The following is a 7,029-nucleotide window of genomic DNA, read 5'->3' on the forward strand; positions in this document are numbered from 1 at the left end:
GCAATCGCTTGTAACCCCGATTTTACATGATGGAAGCTAGGAGGAGCATGACAACAATTATCAAAGGTTCAGTACTGAGCACGTTTTAATTTCATTCGATTCCACCCTACAACAACCCATTGCATGCATCTCTAGAGATTTTCATATAATTTTTTATATTAACTCCGTATATAACGCCATCTACGAGACAGTGGAAGTGCGAACGTCACTCATAGCGTAGTTTATCTTACGGGACAGTGGAAGTGCGAACGTCACTCATAGCGTAGTTTATCTTAGGGTGAAGAAATTTATCTTCATGGACCCTATTGATTTTGGCTATGCGCCCTCTAATTTCTTGTTGGAAGAATTATGTGTTTTTCAAAATAAGGAAGAATTTGAGAAGGTTCATTATGCTGCATTAAAAGGAAGTTTTCAGTTTAAAACCGTCAAATCCAACCAGAAATAATTGGTTGTAAGGTGCATCGAAGATTCATGCAAGTGGTGTATTCGCTCCTCTCGATATGGCGACAACAAATTATGGATTGTTAAAAAGCTCATAGTGGAACACACTTGTTCATCAGTCTCATTTCCATTCCTTATTCCGTGGGTTCCATCTATTTATTGCATTCACTTTTCTACTTTCAACCTTGAGATCCATAACTTTTTATTTAATTGTTTTATACTTTTTTATTTATTTTTCATTTATACTATTAATAATTTTTCTTTAGTAAAAATTTATATCACTTTTATTAGTTAATGTGATATTATTATAAAATATTTAATCTTTAATTTAATTTTGTTATTATTAATTATATTTATTATTATTTAATAATTCATTATTATTATTAATTATTATGAGAATAAAATTTAATAACATTATTATTAAATATTATTATAATAAAATTTAATAATATTTTATATTAAATGATGATGGTTCTAATAATAAAATAGTATTTTAGTGGATGTAGTTTTATTTTAATTATTTATTATTTTTAGTATTAATAATAAATAAATTGTTTTGGTCAAAAATATTTACTATCAAAAGTATAGTAATAAAATAAATCAAAATAAATTATTATTGTAATTAAAAAAAATTAGCACCACCATGTATTTGTGATTAATTAGGAAGAAGACAGGTATACTAGTAATTGTCATATATCTGATTTCACAGTTTTAGTAAATAGCATCAAAGGAGTTTTGATTCCGATTCCAGAAAATTTCTAGTAAACAGCATCAAAGAAATAACATTCCCATTCTGATTTATTTCCATTTCGATTCTTGATAGGTAAACAGGGCTTAACATCAATGAATTTCTTATTTCGATTCTAGAAAAATTTGGGGTGTACAACATAAAATAAATAAAAGTCCCATTTCATTAATTTCCATTCAAATTCATTGTCATTTTTAAACGAGGTTGAAGTTAAAAAAAAAAAATCTATTAGTTCTTTCTAAAACAAATATCATTCTTACTTTTATTCGTATTCTTATTCAATAGATTGTTTATTATGTATCCTAGTCATTAAAAAAAAAAAACTTTCCAATCAAGATCTGAAGAGAGTAATTTGGGAAAAAACCTTAAAACTTTTTTTTTTTTTGGTAGAAACCTCAAAATCCATGTTGTAATATTACAAACCTTAAAAAGCGTTTTTTTTAGAAACCTTAAAACCCTAAATTCCCTGGGAAATTGGGATATATGGTCCCTCCAATCAATCATTTTGGATTTATGATCCCCTTTTGAAAAAAACTTATGTGTGACCCTAAAATTACCAAAATATCCCTGTATATTTTTTAAGTTAAATTATCCACCAATCTCTCCCCTTCACCTTTACAATTTTTTAATTTAATTTGAATCTAATATGAAAAAAAATCAACATTTTAATTTAGGAATGAATTACTTAACAACCCCAAATTCACACAAAAAATTCTCCAATAAGTTGATTAAATCCTCCGATCACTAAATTATGGTCAAAAAGATTTGGATTTTAATTGACAACAAATAAGGTCGAGGGGAGAAGACAAAAAAAAAAAAAACTGGATTGGATTGGTGCAGATCCCGGTCTGGGATGGGACCAGGATTGCATACCATTGTTCTCCCTTCTCCAACGGCGACACCCATGCTCAACGGCGTTCACAAATCAGTAGAAGTAAGAACCCAAGCTGTTCCGGTAAGAGTTGATTGGCAACGAATGACTCGCTTAATTTGAACTGATTCCATGCTTAATTTTTCTGCCTAAATCTACTGACTGGTTGCAGCAACCAGTCCTGGTGATTCACTATAACCACAAAAATTATGAGTTTCAGTGACAAAATATTTTCGTCGCTGAAAGTCTTTTTGCGTCGCTGAAGGTCTTTAGCGACAAAAACGCTTTTGTCACAAGAAACGCTGTCGCTGAAGGTCTTCGGCGACGAAAAGGCGTTTCGTCGCTATAGCAACGAAAACAAATTTCGTCGCAACGTTCAATTGCGACGTTTCTTGTTTTTGTTGCATTTTTCCTTTTTTCTTTTTTTTTTAATTTTTAATTTGTCTTTTTTGCAAATCTGAAGTTCCATTTTGTCACAAAAGGTAGTGACGTTCCCAAGATTCAACACTAAATTTGAAAAACTTGAAAATTTGATAATAATATAATTTTTATTAATTCAATACTCATCATCCACAACATTCACAACATTTACAATATTTACAAGTTCCTGAAAATAAAAACAACTAAATGCATCTAAATTTACAAACAAGTTTCTAAAACTTAAAACAACTAAAAAAAACTTCTCTATTCTGACCAAGCTATCATAATATGAGTGCCACCACCGTCACTTCAATGCTGCATAAAGAATTGCATAGTTGTCGTCACTTCAATGCTGCATAAAGAATTGCATAGTTGTTAAAATTTTAATGATAAGAATCACTCACATCTGAAAAGTCAGAATACAAAACATATTCCAAGAATTTAATCCTTGGACTTAAGTGAAACATATATAAATAACTAAACTAATACAATCGCAATACATGAACTTACCTAAACAATATAACATACTATATCGGTAATTCGTCAATATCAAGAGTCATCGATTTACTAACCTCAAATTTCTCTTCAAATTTATTATTCAATCATCGGTGAATGTAAAACTTCAAGCTTGAAAAGTTCAAATTACAATTATGTCATCTTCATTTCTTGAAAATAAATTTCAAATTAATTTTCTACATATTAGTTAGGCACTCCTTGGGTAAGTTTTTTTTAATATCATTTTACCTACTGGAACCATTTTGAGCATAAGTTTGTAAAGACTTGTAAATATTCGATAGGTCTCATGCTTTTTTTTTGTTTGCTCCTCTAATACTCTTGCATTTTTCTTCTAAACTTAGAAGAGGAACTAGGCCATCTAAGCAAGTTTCTAATTCCTCCAAATGTTTAACGAGTTTATTGAAAATTTGATCCTTTTTCTATGTGTTTAATTCCTAACTAATAAAATATGATGTCAAATAAGTTCATCCAAATGTTATGTGATGTGGTAGTTAAATAGATGAATGGACTCAGCTGACTTGATAATTGATGAGTGGACTATGTTATTCCCATGAGAAAAAAGAAGAGATAATATCTTGGGAGATCTATTTTTAAATTTTAATTTCATAAATGTCTTTGGTTTCAAAATTTACACTGGATTTGATGTTAATATCGTTTCTACCCTTATTTATTACTTTTTATTTTATTATAATTTTAAAATTTAAAAGATTTGAATCCTTAATTTGTTATTATATTCATTTAATTATTGTGGGCCCCGTTCAATTTTTCAACCTAAATTCCTCAAATCTCTCATTCAAAAAAGATTTTATCCTCTCAAGAACTTCCAAATTTGTCAAATCATGTTTTGAATTAATCAGATCCGTTTGCTACCGTCTGCTTCCGTCTCCAACTTTTTTTTCTCTTGTCGTCTTCCTTTCTTTCGTTATGACCTTCATTAACGATGACAGGAGACGTGCAGACCGTCTGTGTTCTTCTTCAGGACTTCCATCAACGAGCGATTTTTTCATTCTTCTTTCCGTCGAGATCTTCCTATTTCCGTCGCCGAATAGACTTTCCGTCGACCTCGTTGCACGTTTCCGACGCCGTGCAGCGTGCTTCCGTCAACGAGGTATTTATTACTTCAATTTCCTTCGCCGAATAAACTTTCCGTCGACGTCTTTGCACGTTTCCGATGCCGTTCAGCGCGTTCCTCGTCTCCTGTCCCCTTCTGTTTTTACCATTGGTAATTATTAGTCTTCCGTTAAGATTGATATATATATATGGGGATATATTTTGTGTATGTGTATAGAAAATTGAAGTTCTAAATGTCTCATAGTCTTAGTATTCCTAATTATATTCGTATAGATAGGTATATATTGTATATGTGTATATGTGTATATATCTTATATATAGTATAAGATATATACACATATATCTTATAGTTCTGTAGATAGGGTCCTCCAAAATTGAAGTTCTAAACGTCTCATGGTCTGAACGATTGTTATTTTTGGATTTTGGGGGATTTCTGAAGGTTTTCAAATTTTGGGGGATTTCGGGATATTGTTTCAAATCTTTGTCAATTTCTTTCTTACAAAAGCCTCTGTCAAATGGATGTTTCATTTTTTTTTTGTTTCTTTCTTTTGGGAGATTTTTAGACGGGATTTGGGGATATTTTGGGAGGTTTTCAAATTTGGGGAATTTAGGATTTTCTTTTTAATGTTTTGGTGTTTTAATTTGTTTTGGAAAGTATCATTAACCTAAAATTATGGGATCCAAATTATAACCTTCCAATTAATCAATTATGCATCTTAAAATGAATTTAAAATTAATTTGTAGATACAAGAGGGTATTTAAGTAATTTATGTGATGGGTATCCTCTTAAATAAGGTTGATACATGACAAATGTGTAAATTCTATACATTCCATCATTTATGTAATTAGGATCTTTAAATAGCCCATCAATGTACTAATCCCAAAAAAGAACTTGTATATATATTAAATTCCTAATACTCAGATGTTTTTGTACTTTTTTTTCCTTTCAAGATAAAATATCGTATCTAACTTTAAATCTAAAAAACCAACTCACCATTGCAACATCATTGCCACGTCACCACTCCGTTAGAAAGTTTAACTCCAACGATCATTTAGAACTATTTTCTAAAGGTGAGGACTAAACTGTCGCTTTTCGAAACTTAGGGACTAAACAGAAACTTATCTTCAAACTCAAAGACTAAAAATGTATTTTACAAAAAAAAAAAAGAAAACAAGAAATTATCAAATCGCATTCGATGCTTGACGATTTAAAAAAACAATAAAAAAAGAGGGAGATGGCCATTGAGAATGTTTTACTATATATAATTTTATTATTATTATTATTCAATTAAATCTCAACCTTTGATCTTTAATCCTTTAAAATCTAATGGTCCAAATTTAAATTTGATTTCAAATATCTTTCCAATTTTTCTTCCTCTATTTAAACCACTTATTCTCTCAAAATTTAACCAATATAAATTTCCGGTGTCACTTTCTCTAATCCTCTTCTATTTAATTTTTGGAATTAATTTTCTTTATTATAAATTGCATAAAATTAATTGCTAGAATTTGTTATTCATGTTTTATGTGCAATATTTACATTGAAACTAATTTGGATGGTTGAAATGTTATCTTTAATTTATTGATTAATTTTTGTGTTAAAATTACGTGTTCGTAAAAAGTTTACGTGTTTGTTTAAATTGGGCCCACTGTATTAAAAATTTATAAATTGTATTTAAACTCTATTACCCCTCTAGGGTTGTCATACCGATCCAATGAGGGATGACAAAAATACCCGCGGGACCCAATTCCCACGGGTACCCCACCCGATCGGGTCGGGGATTCCCTGGTTTGATCGGGGACGGGGTCAAATCGGGGATCCCAATCGGGTTCCCCGACGGGGACGGGATCGGTCCCCTTGCTTCGTTCTCGTCCCTGACCCCGCCCCGTTTAATTTTTTATTATTAGTTTATATAATAATATTAATATATATTAATTTTATAAATACTTTTTAATTAAAAAAAAACTCAAGCTAATACCCAATTTAGCAACTTTTTGTTCACTTTTTATTATAATAATAACACAAATTAATTTAAAAAAATAAAAAATTAAATTTATAAACTAAAAAAATGAATTTATAACGGGGACAGGTTCCCCCCCGATCGGGGAATCCCAACCCCGTCCCCACATCTTAATCTATACTATTCATCCTTTGTTGCCCTAAATCCAATGACCAAAATTCATCATAGAAACTCTATTTAAAGCCACCAAATTCCATCATTCTACACACCAACTATCAAATCAAAATCATTTGTTTTCAAATTCTCCTCTCAACTTTTGCAAAATCTTCATTCTCTCCTACACATAACTTGCTCAATTTTTTTTTGTGAGAGATTCATTAGAGTGTGGCTTTTTAGCCATTACTTTGGTGCAAAATTTGTGTAATCTACTTTGTTTTTGAATTCTATATTTTCAAATTGGGTTTTGTATTAAGGTGTGGGTGTACCTTGGGTTGTGAGAAAAGTAAATTGGTTGGATCCTGAACCAGTAAAAAATATTTTGGGTTTCTTTTTAGCCTAGGACAAAAAGAGGGTCGATCGGTTTGGTTCTCACCCATTAAGAGAGCCACTGCAGTAAAATACCCAAGAAGGAGTCTTGGGGAGTGGAGTAGGAATTTCCGAACCACTATAAAATTTCTCGGTGTCACCACTCTCTTCTCTTCTCTCTTTTAAATTCAGTATTTACCTACTTTGAATCTTGGTATATTGCATATAGGTTTACTTAAATATTTTGCTCAATGTTTCCTCTTCTTGTTAATTTTCTTTTATTGGTTGCATAATTGTTCATTACTTTAAATTTATTTTTAATTTTCAAAAAGTGGTAAGCAACCCTATTCACCCCCCTCTAGTGTTGCCATTCGATCCTACAGGCAGGGTCAAATATATGATCATCTTGATATGCTATATTTGCTTCCACACTTTTCCCCTTTTCTTTTAGGGAAGTCTGATAAAGACCCACCGAG

This window comes from Momordica charantia, assembly GCF_013281855.1.
Source record: "Momordica charantia cultivar OHB3-1 chromosome 11 unlocalized genomic scaffold, Mcharantia_2.0 BLBB01000011.1, whole genome shotgun sequence".
In the NCBI taxonomy this organism is placed as follows: Eukaryota; Viridiplantae; Streptophyta; class Magnoliopsida; order Cucurbitales; family Cucurbitaceae; genus Momordica; species Momordica charantia.